The sequence below is a fragment of the Peromyscus eremicus genome, chromosome 1 (genome assembly GCF_949786415.1).
Source record: "Peromyscus eremicus chromosome 1, PerEre_H2_v1, whole genome shotgun sequence".
Classification (NCBI taxonomy): Eukaryota; Metazoa; Chordata; class Mammalia; order Rodentia; family Cricetidae; genus Peromyscus; species Peromyscus eremicus.
The window spans coordinates 67,612,813-67,636,722 of record NC_081416.1 but is presented as its reverse complement, the minus strand read 5'-3'; the positions used below and the strand labels follow the sequence as shown (position 1 = coordinate 67,636,722).

Sequence of the window (23,910 nt, the reverse complement as noted above, 5' to 3'; positions counted from 1 at the left end):
TACAGTTTCCATACATTGATGAAGCTTTTCCTAACTAAGTCTGAAGTGTGTACGTGCGCACCGGTATGCATGTCGGAGTGTGCATTCTTAAAAACTGATGGGAGAGAAATATTTCCAAGTGAGGCTTCTCAGAGCACTTTGCAGCGTGGATGGCTCTGCAATAAAAAGGCTGGCATGGCACCTTCAGAGAAGCAGCACTGGGGCTTTGAGTTTGTAACTCTTTAGAACTCCAGTGTGATAGTAAAATTCTCACCAAAATATAGAATGATTAAATCATGTGTTTATTTCATTAAAAAACAAACGCATTCACCATTAAACACTTGCCCAAAAGACAGAGAAGCCTTCATTCTGTTATTGCTATAGGTGTCAGGATGTTTGCAATAAAGGAGAGAGGTTGGCCTCCACTCTAAACAGTGGAGATTGATGGCCGAGAAGCAGGAGGGGTGAAGGGTGATGAATGAAAAATTACTAAGGAGACCTCAAGGGTAGGGTGATGCTTCCAGACTAACATCATCCAATTCTTATAAAAAAAAAAAAATGGCTCAGACTTAGATGGTCAGGGTGAGGATAGGAAAATTGAACAGACATAGGGAAAGGGGAATTCTCTCTATTCGGGGTGGCTAGTCAGGGCCTAGGTGGAGACGTGGTGGAGACAAAGTCTCCAGAGGAGCTTGGCAGTACTTAAGTCAAGAAGACGTTCTTTGTCAGTCTGGACATAGTCTAGTTACTTGCAGTTAATAAACATCATTTGTGTTCAGCACTGACTGAAGCATATTTTTAAATGTCTGTTAGAGAGTGAGAGAGGAAATATATGTGCTTTTAGTCTTTTCAGACCGTGTGGGCACTGGTTTCTTCCTAAGAGAGTTCTAGCAATTCACTAAGATGAGAACACAGTAGTCACGCTTACCATTTTTTTATTGGTTTGTTTTCACTGCTGCGTATGGAACTCAGGACTTCTTATATTCGAGGCTAGTGGGATGTCACTAAAGCTACATTCTGTGACCTATGGTCAACCATGGGCCAAAGATATTAAGTGGAAAATTCCAGAGATGAACAATGCATAGTTTCAAATAACTATTGCTATAACACATTGTTATAATTGTTCTATTTTATTAGAAGTTATTGCTAAGTTCCTGCTGTACCTAATGTACAAATTAAACTTTATTGTGCCTATACATGGGGGAGAAAACATAGCATCAAGTTCAGGACTTTCAGTGGTCTTGGCATCCATTGGGGGTTTCAAGCTCCTCCCCCCATGATAAAAGGCAGAACTGCCTTGAAAGCAGAAAGGCCCTCGGTGGTGATGGTCTGTATGAGGCTGCGGGAGACACAAGGCTTCTATTTCTGTCACTCACAAGGGCGTCTGATCCTGGGCTGCAGGACAGTAGAGGGCAGGGGCAAAGACTGGGACAGTCAGAGAAGCACCTGCCAGCCCTGACAGATGGACCAGAGCCTGCTCTTCTAGGAGGTGTTTCCAAGGCCACCAGTTAGTCAGCTCTCTGCCACTAGATATGACTTTGGTAGCTAATAATTTCCCCCTGTATGACATGCCAAATTCTACTATTTTTGTATTTTTCACAAGCTACACCAAATTAAAAAAAATACCAGACCCTTTCCTGGAGTTTCTTATATCCACGTGTGACTTTCAACCAAATTTTAAAACCTTTTAGAAGAGATTTTTACACCACGTCACTAAGGCCAAAAGTTAGCTGAACTGTTGAACAGGAGCTGTTTTTGTACCTATCACACACCTTAAGCATTTGCTTTTGCTGTAAACACACCTCATAGGAGTCCCTCTTTGTTAGGTTTTGTTGCCTGCTAAACGCAGGTCTGTTTGAACTTGCTTCCACCTGCTCACTTTTAAAGCCTGTAGTAGTCTGTCAAGTCCAATTGAGCATTGCTGAGTTTCTACTTACCCACCTAACTAAAAAAATTCTTCCCCTTTTTATCCTCATAATCCATTGATTAATATTGTATTCCAACATCAACATAGTACCATGAAGAATAGCTGAAAATAGGTTTTGGGTGAAACATACTGGCCTTGGCTGATATCTGTGCTCGATGAATGGGCACAATGGAGCCTGAGCATCCCGAGTCTTTGAGATGGGCTATGATCAGTGTGTGTTGCTGAGGCACCACAGGGTATGGGTTAACTCAGGGATTTGTTTTCCTCTAAGTCACTTAGAAGGATCCCTGCTGCACATTATTGCTGGCTTACCTTGCTGGGCCTCGAGGGGCAACGGAAGACATTCTGGGAACAGTGTGACAGATGAGCTGTGTCCTCGGGTAGATAAGACAAAGAGCAAACAGAGAAGCTGTGTTCATGATCAGGCCGTCAAAAGCATCCTTAAGAACAGAAGAGCACTTGACTGACAGTCTGGGAGCAGAAAACCATGCAAAGAGACCTCAAGTGAGGTCAGCTTTGACACTTCTACTGTGCCAAGGTTGAAGCATGTTGGTTTATTTCTTGTGATTGGTTTCAGAGTAGGACTTTCTCATAATTCAGGACCTTGACTTTGCTCCCCTAAGTGGACCAGGTGGTTGGAATCCAAGATTGTGGCACCCACTATGTAAATACTATGGTTGAAGGTTGACAGTTTTATGTAGCTATTACACACACACACACACACACACACACACACACACACACACACACACACACCTCATATACACCACAAATTTTTGATGTTGTTGTTGCTTTTGAGATGGGGTCTCCTGTATCCCAGGCTGGCCTCGAACTCCATCTGTAGCTGGGGATGTCTTCTGTCTCCTCCTGCCTCTACCTCTGGAGTGCTGGAATTACAGGCACGCAACACCACACTCAGTCTGTAGTACTGAGAACCAAACTAGTGATTCATGCATTCCACCAACTACATCTCCAGCTCCAAATATTTGATTTTGAATTGGAAGATGGACATGACCACCTTAGGTAATATTATGGTTTAAATCTGAAGTGACCTCTTGAGCTCACGTTTGGACATTTGGAGACCCTAGTGGGCAGTGTTACTTTGCCAAGTTGTGGAACCTGTAGAAAGGGAAACTGGTCACAAGAAATGGGTCCCTAGAGGATTGACCTTAAGGTTTGTAGTCCAGCTTTGCTTCAGCCCCTAGCTGCCGTTTCCTTCTCATTACTATGTAACAAACAGAAGCACCTTCTGCCAAGCTTTTCCTACCGTGATGAATTTGAGCCTTCTGAACTGTGACTTAAAACAAATCCTTCCTCCTTCAAGCTGCTTCTCTTAGGTCTTCATCGGGAGAAAAGTAATCAGAAATGCTACCTCTGTGTCCACACTCACTGGGGATCACCTCAGTGTGTGGCTCAGCCAGCACCAGGAAGGCTTCCTCCTGCAGGGCATGGGAACTAATACCGAGACTCACAACTGGATAATGTACAGAGTGTGAGAGACCTTGGAATACTCAGTCCTAAATGGGATGTCTCCATCAAATCCTTACCCTCAAGGCTCAGGGAACCTCAGGGGAGCAGAAAGACTCTAAGAGCCAGAGGGGGAAGAGGACACCCAGGTAAACAGGCCTTCTGAACCCAGCAGGACTGACACACATATGAACTCACGGAGACGGGGCAGTATGCACAGGGCCTGCACGGGTTCGAGACAGATGGGTCCCCGTGCTAAGAGGAGAAGTGGACATAAGCTCCCATCCCTAACCCACGAGCTGTGTCCAATTGATAACCACTTGCAAGTGAAAAATTACTTTTCTCCAATGGAGTCTCACCGGTTATATAAACCGCGCTTACGGGAGGCCCCATGCCCAGAAGTAGATGGCCAACATAAAACCAAGCTCAATGCTCTTTTTAGAGAGATTTTGTCTCAGGACACTTTGCTTTTGAGGTGGGGTCTCCTGTATCCCAGACTGGCCTCGAACTCTCTCAGTAGCTGGGGAATGTCTTCTAATCCTCCTGCCTCTACCTCTTGAGTGCTGGAATTACAGGCATGCAACACCACACTCAGTCTGTAGTACTGAGAACCAAACTAGTGATTCATGCATTCCACCAACTACATCAACAGTGTGTGTGTGTGTGTGTGTGTGTGTGTGTGTGTGTGTGTGTGTGTGTGTGTGTTGTGCTTTTTCTTTGTTTTGTTTTGTTTTCCTTTCTCTCTGTTTGATTTGTTTTATTCTGTTCTGTTTGCTTTTTATTTGCCTGTTTGTTCTCTAAAGAGAGAAAGGTGCGGAGTTGGATGGGTGGGAGGTGGGAGGATCTGGAAGGAGACAATGGAGGGAAAACATGATCAGAATATACTGTATGAAGAGATTATTTTCAATTAAAAAAAGGATACACTGCTTCTTAGAGACACACCTCCAGGTACACTGACTTTGTCCAAATAGATGTTCGGTATTTTGTACTGTGTGATCCAAGCCTTAATGTCCATCTTGGTGCCAGTTCAAAAATGGCTGTGGAAGGGGTAGAGAGATAGGTTAACAGTTAACAGTGTGTACTGTTTGAGCAGAGGACCCAAATTCAGGGATCCTCTGGGCTCTGCAGGTACCTGTACTCCCACTCATAATTAAAATAAAGTTTTTAGAAAAAACGACCTACCTGTCAAAGCATGACTTTTTTTTTTCACCCCTCTGAGGGACTCTTGGTGGCACCTAGGAGAGTCACTTCCCAGAAATACCTTTCTTCTCACAACAATGATAACTTTGTTTTTGTCACACAGAAGTTTGTCCCCAGGCCAGCATTCAATCAGCTTTCCCTGACTTTAGTGTGGTCCTTGGAATTTATCAGGGAAATGTGGTTTGTTTGTTCTGATTATATTATGGGAAACCTGCATATGTGCTTGGGGGGCTTTTAACTTTATCTTATGTGATAGATATTCAGCTGTTATGAAACTAAACCCCAAATGAAGTAACAGGGACAAGAAAATGAAAATCTGAAAGTCTGGGTTTCTTAAGAAAAAAATCTCTCTCTGGATGAGAATTAAGAAAAATATTTACATGTGTTCTATGCAAAGTGTTGCCATTAGATTGTCCATAATTGAAAAACAGCAACACTGAGACGAACTGGGGACTTGTTTTAGGATTAAAAGAAGATTCATTTATAAGGCGATGTTTTCGTTTTCGTAATGCTAATTTGATAGCTTCGGTATATCGCTTTGAAGGTGGGCACAGGGAACCTCCCAGTTGCTCTGGAGCTGTGCTAATCAGATTGTGGATAGTCTGTATTTTCCAGGCCTTTCATCCATTCGTTTGAATATGTAAATCTTCCGTGTTGGCCCCTTTGTCGTGCTGTGAAGGACAGATGAAAATCTCTTTTGCTCTCACACATTTGGCCAGTTTTGACTCCGCCTTGGGGTAGCCTCGTAACACAAAGCACTGCGCCCTCTTGTTTTGCTGTTATCCTCAGGGTATCCACTTTTTCTGTAGTGCCAGCCAATCTCTCCTGTCAGCCTGTGGTTGTGTTTTCAGTCAAGTCCCTAAACAGGGACACCAAACCCATAAAGGAAATGCTTGTGTTCCTTGCATCAGCCTATTCAATAGTGCCCCCCCACACACACACACACACTGAGAAGCACACATCTACTGTTCACCAGGCAACATGTACACCTTTCTGAAATGCAAGGAGGTGACTTGTCAATAATGTCCCTGTGCCTGACACAGAAGCAGATGCCCGACACCTGTGCAGCCCTAGGTGGAAGTCCTGCCCCTCCAGGACCTGGCTTCCGCTGGCCACCCTCTCGGTGGTGGTGAGTCTTCTCAGCAGAGTTCCTAGCCCTTCTCCTGTGACCCCCAGGGCACATTTATTGCTGGCTACCTGTGTCTTTTCTTCAGGGAGTTCCTCTTCTCTGCAGGGCCCTCTGCTTCTTCTGCCTCCCAGTTTTCTGGAGTTGATCCCGACATGAAAGGGAAGGTTCTATCGAGGGTGGGCTAGAGCTTGGGCCCGAAGTCTTGGTAAATGGCTCTTGTGAGGCAATGGAACAGTCTCCTGATGGTCTGGGACCCTTTGAGACTATATTTGAGCAGATTTCCAACTCACCTTCTGGAGACTAGCTGGTTCCATTTCAGAAGACCTACAGTGAGGAGTTGGGGCCAGCCCATGTTGTATTTCTAGATTCCTTCTACTGACTTCATGTGTTATGGACACAAAAGAGGTATTTGCCTTTCTCTGTTGGCAAGACAACCCTATGATCTCTCCCTCTCCTGTAGCCCTACTGAGTAAGATAATACCAGGCAGGATTTCATGCTCTGTGTGCTGGGCTCCTAGCAACTGCCTCCTTCTTTCCAACCATGGGTGGCAGTAACCTGGGATGCTGGGCCCACTCTCAAGTTAAAATTGCCTCCCTCTACCCCCAAGTGCACAGCCGTGATTGAGTTTCTCTAGCCATTTCCAGTGACTTTCTTATCAGTCAAAATGATTTTAATCAAAGAGATGAGTCAGAATATTAAAAAAAAAAATCCTCTTCTACCCAGGTAGATCCCCTTAGGTTATGGAAATACCACATCCTGCATATTTTTTATTAAGACTCTAGTGGCAATTGTAATTAAAATTGGGGTTTTCCATGGATGAGAGCCAGTTGCCTGCTGTATTCCACCCAGCACAACCTCTCCCCTTCCTAATATAAGGAGGGTGTGAAGCAGCTTGCCCAGCATTAAGCAGATTACTCTGGGAAATGAAGTAGTAAGTATAAAATTCTCCCTCTGTAGATACGGACCAAACTAGCTAGAATAACCAGCCACTGAGTAAATAGCCAGGCTTCATTGCTACCTGATTATGGATTTGTTGATAGGAAACAACTTTTTGACTGTTTACATCATGAAATTTTGATAACCCATTTGTATTACTTAAACTGAATACTTTGTAAGCGTTGTCAAAGCGAGGGAGTAATTTGTAACCGAGGCAGTGGATGGAGAAACCGACCTCGTGGAAGCATTCTCTAAATTGCTTTGCTTGCAGCTATGTGGGTCTGCCATGAAGAATAATTTCTCATATTGGATTTCCAAAGCCACAGGAGTGGCCACAGAGCAGGGGAGGGACAGCCCAATGATTTAAGACCATTTAATGCCCCAGTTGTCGTGAAATACTAGGAAATAAACTCTAGTGGCCAGTTAGAACACGTTGCTACAATCTCTTAATGTCCCAAACTAGGAGGCTGATTTATCTTCTGTTATGTCTCATTAGATGACCTTTAGGAAAAAGGGGTGGGGAAAGTTAGGATGACCAAACTCACAGGAGGGCAATGGGCCTGCGGTCCCCTAGGTTCTGGCAGGTTTGAGCTCCAGTCTAGCTTGGGCCAGGTTCCCTATCGGTGGTTTTCATCCTTGTAGTACACAGATATTTGAATGTGGTAGAGTCAGTTAGGATGGACTGTGAAATGGACTACCCGATGTCGCCCAGATCTCGCCATGTACACCAGTCCCCCGTGATCTTACAGAATTCAGGTTCAGGTCTAGTGGTCCAAAGGGAACCTGAGACTGTTTCTAGATTTCCAATATTCAGAGCTGTTTGAGGAGAGAGGTTCCATCCACCCTTGAGGATGGCTGACAGACCTCTAAACCTGCCTAGTCATCCTTTCTGGACAGTCTTCTCTGTTCATGGTAGATGCTGAGCTAGCAATGGGATTTGAACCCAGACAGCTCATCTCTGTTCAGCAGGCTGTGCCTTCTACTCACTGGGAAAAAAAAGGAGGCCTACCCTTTCCATTCAGCAGACTCAGGGTCAAATTCAACCATGAAAATCCAGCTTTCCCTTTCTCTCCTCAAGCCCAGACATCCTTGCCTTTTCTCTCAGGATTTTAGGCTGTATGTTAATAATCATGCTGTGGGTTTGTGGTGGTTTGGAAAAGAATGCCCCCCATAGACTCATGTATTTGAATGCTTAGTCATCAGGGAGTGGCACTACATGTGAAGGATAAGGAGGTGTGGCTTTGTTAGAGGGGGTTTTGTCCCTGGGGGTGGACTTTGAAGTATCAAAAGCCCATGCCAGGCCCAATCTGTCTCTGTCCCTGTCTCTGTCTCTGTCTGTCTCTCTATTTTTTTCTGTCTCTCTCTGTCTCTGTCTCTCTCTGTCTCTGTCTGTCTCTGTCTCTCTCTCTCTCTCCCTCTCTCCCTCTCCCTCTCTCCCTCTCCCTCTCTCCCTCTCTCCCCCTCCCCCTCCCCCTCCCCCCCCCCCCCTCTCTCTCTCTCTGCCTGTAGACCAGGATGTAACTTTCAGCTACTGCTCCAGCACCATGCATGCTTCCATGCTCCCCACCATGATGACAATGGACTCAGCCTCTGAAACTGTAAGCCAGCCCCCAATTAAATGCTTTCTTTCCTAAGAGTTGCCGTGACCGTGCTGTCTCTTCACAGCAACAGGACAGTGACTAAGACAGTGTTCTTTGAGCCTCACCTCTAGTTCATACTGACCCTGTACAGACTCCCCAGTTCTTCAGCCTCTGGGGCTCATCCTGTCTTATTGTACCTTTGCTTGGTGCCCCTGATGTCTAGTGTGATGGAGGCTCCCCGGTTTACAGTGAAAAAGAGGCCATCACCTGCTCCTTCTTTACCTAGGAGAGGAACTAAAGGGCCCAGTGGAAATGAACTTGGTGGTCCATGTGCTGCTGATCACAGCACGGGTACCATTTACAAAGTTCTTATGCCACAGGCATACTAGCTGTTTTCTTCTTAACAATTTGTTGCAATAAAACATGCAAAACATTTGCCATCTTGATAATGCCGAGTGTACAGTGTAGTGGTGTTGAATAACTCCCTTCTCATACCATAGCCTTGGCACTTCACACCATACCCCGTAAACACTAGTCCCTGTCCCTTCCTACCCTCCTCTCTCCTTCCTCCTGGGGTGACCCTTCTAGACCCCCCTATATGTGGACTCACACCACACCTGACTTGTTTCACTTGCTATAATGACCTCAGGGTCCATCCATGCTGTAGTGTGTCTCAGCCCTTCCTGCTTTGTGAAGGCTGACCAGCATCGCACCATATCCGCTACCACATTGTGGTTCACAGTGGAATCACTGAGTAGCCCTAGGGTTGCCACTTGCTTTTGGATACTGGGAGCAGGGCTGCTCTGAGTGTGGGTGTACAGAGCTCTTTGGCTTTGCTTCTGGTTCTTTCTGATGTGTAATAATACCAGAAGTAGAAGCTCTGGGTCATATGGTAGTTCTGTGTTTGAATTTTTGAGAAGCTATCTTTGTATTTTCTACAGCAGTCAGTTTCGCATCCCCAGCAGCACAAGGCTTCCAACTTCTCCATGTCCTTGTATTATTTCCAAAGTTTTCCATAGTAGCAGTTCTCATGGGTATGACCTGTAGTCTATTCTCATTAAAATACCTGCGTCATGAGGGCTGAAGAGGTGCCTAAGGGTTAAGAACATTTGCTATTCTATCATGAGAACCAGAGTCCAGATTCTCACTCAAGTTCTCACTCCCTAAACCCTCTTTCCCCTTCCTATGACAGTGTGGACACGCCTCCCCGGCCCCTTGAGTGACCCCTTAGGCAATGCAGTCACTTTCCATAGCCCTGTTGCTCAGGTAGGGATGGTATCCTAAGGAGCTTTCCAACCCAAAGACAAGCCCTGAGGAGATCCTGACTGACAAAATAGAAGAGCACACATATGAGAAGGTCACTAACATGCATCTCTGCTTGCTACCTCCTAGCACTGGACTTTGGGACACGATATGTAAGGAATGACAAGAAAATCACATATTATGTAAAAAAAGACAAGAAATCAATCCAGATTTCATATCTGTTATTACCAAGGATTTTGAAGTGTGAAATGGTTGTTACTTGAAGCAACAGGCTGAATTCTTATTATCTATTATTTTTGTGGACTTGCTTGAGTGCTGACCACACCCTTCACCATCTTTAGAAGAAGAGAGCCTTTGGGGGAGAGGGGCAGTGCCCATGCACCTGTCTGTATGGGGAGGGCAGTGTGCATGCACCTGTGTGTATGGGGACGGCAATGCTGATGCACCTGTATGTATGGCGAGGGCAGTGCTGGTGCACCTGTGTGTATGGGGAGGGCAGTACTGATGCACCTTTGTGTATGGGGAGGGCAGTGTGCATGCACCTGTATGTATGGGGAGGACAGTATGCATGCACCTGTGTATATGGAGAGGGCAGTGCTGACACACCTGTGTGTATGGGGATGGCAGTGTATATGCACCTATGTCTATGGGTAGGGCAGTGTGCATGCACCTGTGTGTATGTGGAGGGCAATGCTGATGCACCTGTGTGTATGGGGAGGGCAGTGTGCATGCATCTGTGTATATGGGGAGGGCAGTGCTGACACACCTGTGTGTATGGGGAGGGCAGTGTACATGCACCTGTGTATATGGGGAGGGTGGTGTGCATGCACCTGTGTGTATGGGGAGGGCAATGCTGATGCACCTGTGTGTATGAGGAGGGCAGTGTGCATGCACCTGTGCATATGGGGAGGGCAGTGCTGACACACCTGTGTGTATGGGGAGGGCAGTGTACATGCACCTGTGTATATGGGGAGGGCAGTGTGCATGCACCTGTGTGTATGGGGAGGGCAATGCTGATGCACCTGTGTGTATGGGGAGGGCAGTGCTGACACACCTGTGTGTATGGGGAGGGCAGTGCTGATGCACCTGTGTGTATAGGGAGGGCAGTGTGCATTTACCTGTGTGTATGGGGAGGGCAGTGTGCATACACCTGTGTGTATGGGGAGGGCAGTGTGCATGCACCTGTGTGTATGGAGAGGGCAGTGTGCATGCACCTGTGTGTATGGGTAGGGCGGTGTGCATGCACCTGTGTGTATGGGGCGGGCAGTGTGTAATCACCTGTGTGTATGAGGAGGGCAGTGTGCATGCACCTGTGTGTATGGGGAGGGCAGTGTGCCTGCACCTGTGTGTATGGGGAGGGCAGTGTGCCTGTACCTGTGTGTATGTTTGTGTGGCAGGTGAGAGGTTGACCTTGGGTGTCATTCCTAAGATGCCATTTACCTTGCTTTTTGAGACAGGGTCTCAAAAATTTGGCATAAAATTTGCTGATTGAGCTAGGCTGGCTGAACAGTAAGCCTCAGGGATCTGCTATCTCTACTCCCTCCATGCTAAGATTACAAGTGTCCACCATACCATGCTTTTTCACATGTGTTCTGGGAATTAAACCCAGGTGTTAACACATATATGGCAAGCACATTACCAACTGAGCCATTTCCCTAGCCCAAACGGGTCTTGAGAGAAAGGCAACAATCCCTATCAGCACACACCATGGTCTTCCATCTCCCCCAGCAGATACCTACAAGGCTCCTTCCACCTCCTTTCTAGTTCCCTTTAAAGATGTGCTTAGGATTACCTGCCCAAGATCAGTTCCTGTGAGCCAGAGGACTTAATCCAGGACTATAGTCCCCTCAGTGGTTTGGATCTCACAGCCTGGCTGCATCCATATTTGTGTTTGATACAGGCCTATGTGTGACATTTTTCATCTGGCCTTCTCCAGTCTATGCCCAGACTTGTTCTCTTCTGCGGTTTTGTGTGAAGTAGATTTTTATGTGGTAGTTTGGGGAACTCTGTACCCTTCAGAGAAAGGGACTTTTCCTTCCTACAAATAATGGAATGAAGTATTTCTCTTAACTCAGATGGCCAGCATGCACCTGTTTTCACACTTAAGCTGATGAGTTTGCTCATGACATGACATTCCCCAGAGAGCCAAGTTACCCTAATGGTATCTATTTTTAGTGAATCCTGAAAACAAGGAAAGACAGGCATGTGAATGATTTCTTTCAGAGTGGGAATATTTAGAGTTGGACAGAATTGTGAGGGGTGATAGATTATTTTTTTTCTCAACTATAAATGAAAAGGGAAAATGGATAATACATAGCCAAAGCCAACAGCCTCTTGGAGATGAATCATAGCTCCCTGAGGTAGGTTCTGGGCGAGCTTCAAACACAAGAAAGATGAGCATCACCTGGGGTTGAGGAGGGTCTGTAGCAGTTCAGCCCTGTTGTATACATGCTCCCTCCAGTGCTGAGCTGCTCCATGTGTGTGCTCCCTGGGAGCTGCAAGGGACATGGAGTATGTGAAGTTATCTGTTCCCTGTTGTAACTGAACACCACAGGGCAGGGAGTCTGAGAAGGGAGAGGTTTATTTGACATACAGTTCTGATGGCTGAGAAATTGAAGATCAGGCCACTGTACCTGGTGAGGTCCTTCTTGCCAGTAGAGACTCTCTACCGAGTCTGAAGGTGGCACAGAGCATCACAGGACCACACCCACAACAGCCTAGTTCAGGTCTCTGGTTTTTCCCTTAAATGCCGTAGCCCCTGGGTTTGGTTTCCACTTCCAAACTCCTTCCAGGGTCTGTTAAATTTCAACAGTGTATTTGGTAAGGACCTTCAGACATAGTGGAGTCACACGTAAGTCTGCAGACCAGGTTTCTCTCTGTTAGAAAACTCAGACTCACAGCATGACAAAATCTCCATGCCTTCAAGTCAGGACTTGTTTCCCTTGCCAGGAATTCCATTCAAAGGAGGCTATTATTCAGGGTCTCCTCAGATTCCCCAAGAATGGCTATGGAAAAGAAGCTTGTCTGTTGGCATCCAGGTGCACTTCTGGCCTAGAGCCCTCCTGGGCCTGGCAAGGGGCTAGGCGCTTGATGACCAGAGCTCACCAGCACTGTGAACAAACACACTGTGAGATGTGTGTGCACTCAGAAAATATGTCTCTAGTCCTTGATTGGTGCCTCTACTTGGGAGATGAAGTTCTGGGCTCTGCTCTCTCAAGGTTCCAAGCCAACGAATTGATTGACATAAAGAAATGATGATGTACTAATAACAACAGCAGTGTGTGTAAGGTCTACACACAATGTTTTGATACTCATCTATAGCAAAGTGGTTACTGCAGCCAAATAAAGCTATGTATCCAGCTTAGCCGATTATGTATCTTTTTGTGTATGATAAACATTTCTAAAAACTCTTTTAGCAAAAATCCAGTGCACAATCTATACCATTAGCTCTTGCCTTCAAATTGTATGTCAGATCTCAACTTCCTATCACATGGCCACACCTCTGTACCACTGACCACATCCTCTCGCGACCACTGCTTAAAGTCTGGCAGGAAGAAAGCTGATGGATTTTTCATCCATTGATAAAGCTCTGTGATAATGGTTTGCTCTAGAAAGCAAAGAGCATGTGGAAAGAGAGAGAATTAGAAAGGGGCTGCTGCATTGTTTGGCTTTTCGTCCACGTTCCTTTTAAAAGCAACGGGCTTTACTTAGTTTCTCCTTCATTCTTCTATTGGAAGGCATTCTGCTTGGAATTTTACATTTGTGACATCTATTTTTGGAGAACCCAGAGGACATTGGAAAGCTATGTGATGGTACCCAGAGCAAAGGTGGGGTTGACATGAGGTCTGACTGCATGCAGGTCTACATATCATCTCGCAGAGATGGAGAAATCCACAGATAGGGGTCCGAGGGCACTAGTAGACCTCTCACAACTCACACTTTGGCCCCACAGGCCCTAAAATACTTGCAGGGCACATGTGCAGACTTGGAAATAAACCATCACCCTTCACCAATGTGCTGGCTAGTCTTCTGTGAACTTGACACACAAACTCAGGGTGTCTGAAAGGAGGTAAGTGTCAACTGAGAAAGTGTGTCCATAACATCTGACTGGAAGGCATTTTCTTAATTAGCTATTGAGAAATTGTGGGCCAATGGTCCTGGGTTTTATAAGAAAGCAAGCTAAGCAAGCCATGGGAAGCAAGCTGTCAAGCAGCTCCCCTCCATAGCCTCTGCATCACCTCCTGCCACCAGGTTCCTGTCCTGACTCCCTTTGAGGGTGAACAGTGATATGGAAATGTAAGCCAGATGAAACCCTTTCCTCCCCAACTTGCTTTTTGGTCATGATGTTTCGTCATAACAATAGAAACCCAAACCAAGATAACCAAGAACTGAGACATCCCCAAGAGCAAGAACAATGTCACCATGGAACATAGACTCCTTCTAGATAGTGAACTGTTTTGCCCCAGCCCTCAATCCCTGGGCTGCTGGTCGTTAGAATGAGCTGAGTCATCTGTGTTCATTCTTGGATCATTTTCTTGGATTATTTCCCAAAACTTGACAGACCTTAGTAAAGCTATTTTGAGAGTTTGCTGACAGTTTTTTTTTCTAGGCTCACACCATGTATTTTAGGCATTTCAGTATTAATACTGTGACCTCATTAAATGCATATTTTTGTTTAAGCCTGTGGGCATGGGTGGAATGGCAGGTTTTTGTGTTCATATTCAGAAGACCCAAGTCAAAAACAACTCACTCTTGGGGGTCATTTTCATGCATCAGAGTTTGGACTAAGAGAGAAGGTGTTCCAAGACAACCTTGAGCAAAGACATTGAGACAACGGCTTTGCCAAGTGTTAGTACAGTGCAGAATTGGTTTGTTTCAAACACAGATTTTTTTTTCTAATTTCCATGTGCTTACCACATATGAACCACATCCCTCCAGCCTGGAATGTAGGTGTCTTGAGCCTCATGTAGAGTTCTGCTCCTAATCACAGAGTTCACTGTGACACAGGAGAATACACTGCATTTGAAGTAAAGAGCTTGGGGTTGAAATTCACACTAACTCACTAGGTGATAGAGAAGAGCTGGTTCACCAATGCCGATCTGTACCAGAGTTTCTTACACAGCCATTTAGCCTATGTGTTAAAACCAGCTCAGTTGGATTAGCACATTATGTCTTTCAAGCTTATAAATACTCTTGTGTGTTCTGGGTATGCCACTCACAGACTGCTAGAGGTACCTGCCCTTTCCTGTACATTACTGCCAAACCCCTAAGTTCTTAGCAAATCCCCTACCCACCCACCCACTCAAGTGTTTAACCAACAGCAACATCCTGCATCCGTGCAAAGTAGTTAGTTGATATTAGTAGAATTTGCACACACGCATACACACACACACACACACACACACACACACACACACACACACACACACCCAAGGCTCTGATTCCACAGTGTTCAAAGATAGAGAAGTTCTGGCTATGGAGTCATAAATTCTTTAATGTGGAAGACAGTCTTTCTTGGGGCAACTCATGCTCATTAGTGACTCCCCTTCTCTTTCCCACTTCAAATTAAACATGTTTGCATAAGGATGCAATGTACACTGACTTTCTGGTTCCACAGCATCCATATTGACATGACAATAGTTACACTGACATCCATAGCAACATGACAAATGTTAGGCTAGACAGGTGGCTCCTGCAAGCATGAGGACATGAGTGTGAATCCCGGTACAGGGGGGTGTGGGAGTGTGCCTGTAATCCCAGTGTATCTATGCTAAGATGGAAGGTAGAGACTGGTGAATCCCAGGAGCTCGAAGGTCAGCTATCCTAGAGTGTGCAGTGGCAAACAACAGAGAGACCCTGTGTCAGATAAGGTAAAAGAGGACTGTCTGACCTCCACATCTGCAGAGTGGCACATGCCCACAATCACATATGTGTACCCATCATGCACACACATAGATGACTAATGGGCTGCCTTGTCTCATACCACCTTCATTCAGTTTTTCTCAGTTCAAATGGCTGTTGAATGCCTCCTAAGGGCCAGGCTGTAGGCTAAGCACCAATTAAGCAAACACAGACAAAGGTGGACGTGGAGCCTGTACTCATATCGCTGAGAGTCTTTGGGGACAGCCTGGACATTGCTCAGACAAGCAAGCAAGTGACCATGTAATAGCAAATGTGACCTGGGCTCCCTGAAAGAGACTCACATGGTTCCGTGGGAGCCTGGGAGAAGGGAATGGATATGGGAAGGCTGAGAGCAGAAAAGTTGGAAGGTGTACACCGCATGTATAAGAATTGGGTGACACCTAGGTGAAGCAGAGGCAACACAATTGCCAGAGCATGGGGGAAATGGAAGAGAAGTTTGGGCTGCATCCATCCTTCCAGTTCGTGTGCCCGTAAGGCAGCCTCTAATGACCAGTTTCATCTCTCCAGCAAGAATGATGCTCACTCTGCTGTGGTAATACCGTCTCATTTTATAACGTGTTTTGGCTGTTCACGGATGTAAGTGTCAGGTCCTGGTTTCAATGCTAACCAGACTGACCAAACCTCTGTCTTCATGGAGCTTGCCTCCTACATGGGTAGAGGTTCAGAGCAGTGGTTCCGCAGATGTACAACTCAGTCATATAGCATCGGGGACTATTGCCATGCAAGTAAGTAAAGCATTTCCGGGATAGCATGTGCATCTCACAGAAGGGTCTGGGAAAACTTCTGCAGAGGCCTGAGAACGGGGTTTCCCTGGACCAGCAACGGACATCATGAAGCCAGCCTAGCTAAGAGTTTCCCTCGGAGGCTTGCTCTGGCACTCTCACGGGCAGGCAGCTACCCACCTTCCTCCTCCATCCCGCAGAACTAAAGCTTTCTTCAAGGAAGGCACTAGCAGAGAAACGAGAAAAAGCAACTGGGATCGCCAAAGGCGGGAGGCAGGTACACTGATCGCATCAGTTAGAAAATTGTCTCCATTCCCTGGCTTGCTTTTCCTTTAAATGGGACATTCAGTCATAGCTTCACTATAAAATTGATTTATTGTGTGGAAATAATTTCCGTAGCAGGGGAACTAATTTGATTGTGTAGCATAAAGAAAATGTATGTGGGACAATGGGGAAGAATAGAGCCAAAATGAATCCAATATATTTTAATCTCCGCAATACAGATTATATTTTCAATTAAGAAGCTTAACGTGCCTGTGTTCCCGTGTTCGACTGGCAGGGCCCTTCCCAGAGCACGTTCCCACGTGTTTGTGGGTAATAAGTCACTTAACATTAAGAAGGTACATGGTGATTAGCCCTGATCACCCAGTGGCTTCCCTCTAGTAACAGAGTCAATGTTCACAGCTACTATGGCTTTATTTGAGTGGTAACAAACGTAGTAATGGGAAAGATAGACCTATTATATTGGTAACATGATGTATTCATCAGAACAAGAAAATCCTCAGGGCTGAAGTGTTAGTGCGGTGGTTAAGGGCACTTGCAGCTCTTGCAAAGGATACAAATTGGGATGCCAGCGCCCACATTGAATAACTCATAACCCCCTGTAACTCCAGCTCCAGGGAATCCCATGCCCTCTTTTGGCCTCCATGGGCACCTGTACTCATGTGCACAGACCCACCTTCCCCACCCCACCCCCACACATACACATAATTTTTTTTAAAAAAGATAAAAACAAGTCTTTTAAAGAAAGGACAAGAAAACCCTGCCTACTTCCCCAACCTCATGGTCAGGTCTTTGGACTCTGTCTGTCCTACTCTCTAGAGCAGAGCTGAGCAGAAGGCTATGTCCCGGCAGCTTTGCTTAGCTAATTGTGTCTACCAGGGGCTTGGCAGCAGATGGACTGGTCTTTGTTCTGTGCCTGCTCTTGGCTGACCTTGGAGTTGCTCACTCACTGCCTAATGGACTCAGATGCTAGCCATGTCCTCTTGCTTTGGATCATGTTTGATCTTAAGCCAACCATTGAGATGAAACCATATGAGTTCCATTTTACAATCACTGGGATTTGTCTCCAGGGCTTGTCATGTAACAAGAGTGAGCAAGGATCGTGGCGCCCTTGATTCTAGGCCATGCTCACAGTTCCTCACTCACCCTCTGTTAGCTCATTTCCCATCCTCAGAGGCAGAGGGCTTATTTTGGCTTACAGTTTGAGGGTATGGTCTGTCAGTGAAGGAAAACAGCTCTCATCTCAAAAGAACAAAGGAGATGATTTATTCAGAAATGAAATGTGAGCAGCCATGTCCCAGGAACACAGATTTAGGTTACCCCAAATTACATATTCTAATATGCTAAGAGTTTCATGATTTTTAATAGCAACAGAACAAATTCAATAAAAAAAACTAGATGATTTTCAAATATATTGGCAAAAACATCATGTAGTTTTGTTTTTTTTTTTTCTCCCAAAAGGCAGAGAAATCTGAGCTATAGGCCTCAGTGAAACCTGGAGCCTTCTTAGCCTTTTGGCTGGTGGACTCTGGTAATCTGGATATTCTAAAGGGTTTGCCTAACAGTCACAAAGATGTTAGGTCAAGTGCCAAAGAGATTAACAAAGGCCTTAAGAGGGCAGCTGGAGATCGACCCAAGATTAGTTGGCTCTCAATTTGCAGCATTCCATTTTTCCCAGCAGTCATTGGAGTTCCAGTCACTTAATCAGGCTCTCTGAAGCCTCAGTGGAAGGTCCAGTTCTTTCTAGGAGTCAAGGAAGTCAAGACAAGGAAGTTATGGCAGTGGGAGCACGGGGCTGCTTGCTCACGCCTTGACAGACCAGGCAGCAGAGACCTAGGAATGCTGGTGCTTAGCTGCCATTCTCTCTTTTTTCTTCGGGTTAAGACCCCATGGTGTCAGCATTCAGGCTAGGGCTCATTTCCCCAGTTAATCCTCCCTGAGGCAAGACCACAGACACACCCAGAGGTGGGCCTCATGAAAGACCCACCTGTTTCCTGTCAATCAAGTTGACAATAAGAAGTAACCATCCCATGGACCTCATTCCCTGTCTTTCTTCTTTCTAGAAGCCACGTAAGGGGCTCAGGCTTTGAGGATGCTGGCTTTCTGTGTGATCTCCTCCTGTCTTCAGCACAGACATCAGAGTAACACTAGAGTGTTGGGTGGCGAGACAAAGGAAGAGTGACCAAAGGAGAGCGAGTCAGAAGGAGATTGGGAGCATGACTCTGACAGGGAGAGCAGAGGCAGATGTACGATTGTTTAAAGGCTAATGTGAGCCTTTCCGGGGTGGGCTGGGAAGCACAGCCTAGCCAGTACACAGGAGCTGGTGCCAGTGAAGAGCTGTTGTGTAAGTAGAACAGGCGCCCAGGGCTCCCTCATGCCCAGCCACGTGGCTAGGAACATGTCAGGTTTGATAGCATCAAATCAGACAGTGTAGCCTGGGATGGGGAACCAACTGGGAATGAGGTCAGAGCCCGATATGAGAAGTGGGGGCTATAAACCACAGAGGAAGAGACCATGGGAACAAAGACAATGGGAAGGTGACAATCCTGAGTTTAAAAGCTGGCCGAGACGTCACTCACTTGGGTGTTTATTTGTTCTAGAAATATCTTATTGTGTACTAAACAGGTCAGCCCCAGGCCCAGCCCACCAGAACTACCGTCTGAGACTCCGCTTCTGCTGGCACCCTCTCCTTTAGATTGCCCCTCCCTTCCAGTGTCTTCAGGGTTAGTACAAGCTCATCTTTCAGACATGGCCTTGACCTCCCCTCTGCCCTCTGCTCAGAGGCCCTGCCTTTGTCTTCAGAGCAGACTTCCCAGAGCTGCTTCAATCCAGGTCTCTGCCTCCTTCCTGCTGTACAACACCCCAACCACTGTTAACATCTGTCCTAATGCAACCAGTGAGGTCAGTAAGCCCTGTCATTGTCTCATCAGTCCTAGACTCCGCTCTCAGTCCCCACCCTTTCCCCTGACCCCATAAACCCACATTGCCCTGGTTTCCTGTCTCTGGTATATCTCTTCTCCCTGCCTCCCCACTGCACACTTCCCTCACCCCATCTCTCTTCTCCCCCCCTACCCACTTCTCTCGCTCTCTTCCCTAGCAGGCTCCTCCCCCTCTATCCAGAAGAAAGGCTAGTGTCCCAACAGGTTCTATGTTCTGCTCTTTCCCCCCTCTTCTTCTAAATACCCTTCCTTGGTGCCCTGCATCCATTCCCATTTACAGGTAGATTCAGATCAATTTCCAAGTTCCAACATCCCTCCCACCCTTTCCTTTCACCTGACTGGAACCTCCACAACACCTGGGGTCCCCCGGGCTGAACACAAGGCATTATTCCGAGAGGAAGTATGTGCTCTTATGTCCTGAGTGTTGCCTCCCATTGTGTCACCTCCTCTTTGCATTTTTTTCCTCCCTCTCCTTTCCCGGAATTTAGCCTCTCATACTTTCTTGACCAGCACAGATCATTGCTGTTGGTTGTTTTTGCTCCTTTGGGGGGTCTGCCACCCAGCTCCCAAATAAATCACACAGAGGCTTATCCTTAATTATAAATGTCTGGCCTTGGCTTGGCTTGTTGCTTGCCAGCTTTCCTTAACTTAAATTATCCCGTCTATCTTTTGCCTCTGGGCTTTTCCCATTCTCTTACTTCTGTTAATCTTTACTCTTACTCTGTGGCTTGCTGTGTAGCTGGGTGGCTGGCCCCTGATGTCCTCCTCCTTCTCTGGCTCCTCTTCCTCTTTTCCTCTCCTCCCAGATTTCTCCTTCTATTTATTCTCTCTGCCTGCCAGCCCCACCTATCCTTTCTCCTGCCTCACTATTGGCCATTCAGTTCCTTATTAGATCATCAGGTGTTTTAGATAGGCACAGTAGCACAGCTTCACAGAGTTAAACAAATGCAACATAAACAAAAGTAGCACACCTTAAAATAATACTCTACAGCAGATCCTGGTACACACAGGGTGCCTAATCTCCTTCCCAAAGGGTGGGAGAGGATGAGGGTCAACAGAGGCTGACACAACATGACTTCTCATTAGGAATAAGTGGCTGGAGAGATGGCTCAGTGGTTAAGAACATTTGATGCTCTTGCAAAGGACCCAGGTTTGATTCCCAGCACCTTCATCAGATGGTTCACAATAGAACAGGTAACTTCTGTTCCAGGGTATCCAATATCATCTTCTGGCCTCTGCACATACTACACTCTTCCATATTAAAATAAATAAAAACAAACCTTGCACTGGGAGTAGATAAGTTAGCCAAATTCCTTCACTGCTGTGTGCCTAAAGGTTGAGAGGAAAGTCAGAATCCACGTGTTTTATATCCCCTGAAAATTAGATGAAATTCAAAGCTCTGTGTCTGTGAATACAGCCACTTTGGCACATAGTCCCCTCATCCATGTTCACGCAGCCACTTCTGCACAGTGGCTGAGTAGTGGCAACAGAGACCATATGGCCTGGGAGACTTAATCTCTTTATGGTCTGATTCTTAATAGAGCAAGTCTGCTGATCTGGGGCTGAACTCTTTGATGAGGAAATGCAGTACAGAGAACAGACACATTCTCCCCAGGCTGTGATCCGGTGCAAACCTAGTATGGAGCATGCAGAAATGACTCCCATGTCAATGCCAGTCATGATGGTTAGTTTTCATTGACAACTTGACACACTGTAGGGAAGGACGTCTTCATGAGAACTGTCTAGATTAGGTTGGCCTGTGGGTGCATCAATGAAAGATTGTCTCAATTATGTTAATGGATGTGGGCAAGTCTAGCTTAAAAGTCCAGGTCACCACTCCCTAGATTTAGGTCCTGGACTGTGAACAAAAGGAGTGAATTGAGCACAAGCCAGCATGCATTAATCTAGTGCCCTCTGCTTTTGATGATGGATGCGGTATGACTAACTCCTTCAAGTTCCTGCTGCCTGCCTTGACTTTCTGAAGTGATAGACCGGAGCCTGGAATTGTGAGCTAGATAAAGCCTTTCTCCTTTGAGTTGTTTTTGTCAGGGCGTTTTGTCACAACAGGAAATGAACTAAGCCACTTGCCTTCCAGGAGACAAGGCCCTGACCACAGAAAGACAACAAGCGATGCACTGTGATAGGAAGGCAGACAGCCACACACATGGCTGCAGCTAGTGCAGAGACTCCACATTGGTGCTTTGGTCTCATAGTGAAGTTTGAATCCCCAGTGACTTCTCATTCAGTAGGGCAAGCAAAATACAGATATCCCCCAAATATGCACAGCCTAGTTCCCAGGTCTCTCAAATGTGCTGCTGTGTGTCCTGAGGTGTTCAGGTTACCAGTGGAACATGGGAACCTCCAGGAAAAGCTAAGACAATGAACTCTCTCTGGGAGCCTCTGAAAGGAAAACAGCCCTTCTAGCACTTGGGCCCCTTTTGAAACATCTGACCCCTAGAACCACAAGGTCATAAATATGTGCTGTGAGGATGTGTCGCAGCACCACAGGATTCTAGTGCACTCAATAAGATCGCCCGACCCCTCTGCATGCCCCACTTAAAAGTCAGACCCCTATGAATGTCTTGTAGCTGCTTTATGAGAGTGACTGTGCCTCTGCAGAGCTGTGTGCAATGATGTTCCTCGGAGCACTTACTATCCAGATGATGCTGAAAAGCTAACTAATAAAGTGGTGCCTGCTACCATAGTAGTAACAGACCTGTGCTGCTCTGTGGAATTTTGCTTTGGCTTTTTTCAATGAAGTATGCTGGATATCTACAGTTTTGCTCAAATGACAACAGAACCCAAGAAGCTAATGCTGCTATCGAGATAGACCATGGTGCTATTAGTGGTGGAGTGACTGTGTGTGTGTGTGTGTGTGTGTGTGTGTGTGTGTATGTGTGTATGTACTTTAAAGTTTTGGAAACTTTAACTGTGTGGTCAATTTCAGAAAAAGTCTCCCAGTTTCCCATGTTGGGTTGGCATTATATAGACATTATTGGCCATGTTGGTCAAGAAACATTAAACTTATTTTTCTACAGGATAACACACTGTATTAAATATGTAAGATCTTATCTGCATGAATTTGATTATACAAACTATTAAAGTATTCTCTAATTTTTTTTTATGTAGCTATTTTAAGAATAAGATTCCCCTGTGCAGAAACCATGCTGGTTTTCTTTTCTCTGCTACCTGATTTCCCATTGAGGAGCAGAGGCTCAGTCCTTGGCTTCCGCTGATGGCCCTCATAATAACTGGGGCAGACAGGGACTACTGTGCCCACAGTAGATTTGGCTTACTTTCTGAGTTTGCCCTAGCTAGCAATTCTGTTGAGGTTTTCTTCATCCAGGTGTGAAATGCCATTCGATTCTGCCATTAGAATCTTTGCGGTGGTATCTTTTGATCCTGTTCAGCATTTCTGAGAATAGGATGACTCAGGACAAGAACAGACAACAGGTGTGCCTTCTCCCTTCAAATGTGGCTTCTCCCTCCCAACCTGGCTCAGAGCTGCTTCCCCTCCCGTCCTCTGACCTCTACAGAGGTATCCTATTCACTTTCTGGGGCAGCATGTAGTAGGCACAAAGCTGTCAGCCTTAGAGCCCATGTGAGTACCTCTCCCTGGAGTTGACCCAGACCGTATCACCAGCTGTGGATGCTGTGGATGTCATACAGTCACCCTACATCAGACTCAATCGATGACCTTCACAGTCACTTCCCACGGGTTGAAAGTCAACCTTCTTCAGCCCAGGCCTTCTGACTCTCCACTTGCCCTCCTCCACTGCCATCATCCTCCTGCTTTCCCACCTTGGGATACAGCACAAATAATAAAGGCATCCAGTTCTCTCCTCGAGTCCCAGTGGCCTAGACAGCAGAGGCTTGGCTGGCCAGCCCAGCTCTCAGGTACACTTGTTCATGATGCCTAGGAAGGTCAGAGTCTTGACCCATTTGGACTGCTGTAACAAAATCCCAAAGGCTGTAGGGTTAAAAACAGCAGAAGTTCATTTCTCATAGTTCTAAAGACCAGAAAATCCAAGGTCAAGTTGAGACGGATTCCCATCTGGTCATGCTGGCTTTCTGCTTCATAGATAACACTTTAACAAGTTCTTAGTACTGTAAGGGTTAAGAGAGTTTTCTTTGACTGCTTCTACCAGGACCACAATCCTAGTCCTGGGGGCTTCACCCTCAATCAGCTCATCACTTCCCTGAGGCCCCATTTCCTAATGCTATAAAGATTTCCCTCTCCGAACTCGGGAGACACAAGCATTCGACCACTGGGGCTGCTCTCTTCCCCATAGCCTTTCTGCCAAGTGAGTTGAAAGATGTCATTGTTTCAGCATCTTTCTGTCTCTCCCATGCCTTCCTTCCAGCCACCTGGGGATGCGTGGGCTGTCCCTCCTACGGGCACTTCCGGTACTTGATCAAAATGCTCAAATTTCCTTCCAGCCAAGTGCATTGAAGCAAAAGCAAGGCATTTACATTGTACTGCATGGGGAAGGGGGTCGCTGGAGCCGTTGGGAGTGTGCTTGCTTGCATAGCATGCAGGAAGCCCTGGCTTCTATCCTCAGT

At 46.2% G+C, this 23,910-nt stretch overlaps 1 protein-coding gene and 1 long non-coding RNA gene across 4 annotated transcripts in view; one reads left to right on the top strand and one right to left on the bottom strand.

The window, feature by feature from the left end:
- Dock1 (dedicator of cytokinesis 1) overlaps window positions 1-23,910 on the top strand; it is a 514,332-nt gene that overhangs the window by 367,075 nt on the left and 123,347 nt on the right. The gene's annotated exons all lie outside the window — the stretch shown is intronic.
- Window positions 1-23,910, bottom strand: part of LOC131912830 (uncharacterized) — a 30,194-nt gene that overhangs the window by 1,804 nt on the left and 4,480 nt on the right. For 2 of the 3 annotated variants that reach the window (XR_009379720.1, XR_009379722.1), the window contains 2 exons: window positions 4,316-4,410; window positions 2,219-2,346 (listed from right to left, as the gene is read on the bottom strand). This is a non-coding gene — a long non-coding RNA (uncharacterized LOC131912830). Of the gene's footprint in view, window positions 1-1,223; window positions 1,375-2,218; window positions 2,347-4,315; window positions 4,411-23,910 lie in introns of those variants that run through there. The other variant, XR_009379721.1, reaches the window with a different exon arrangement.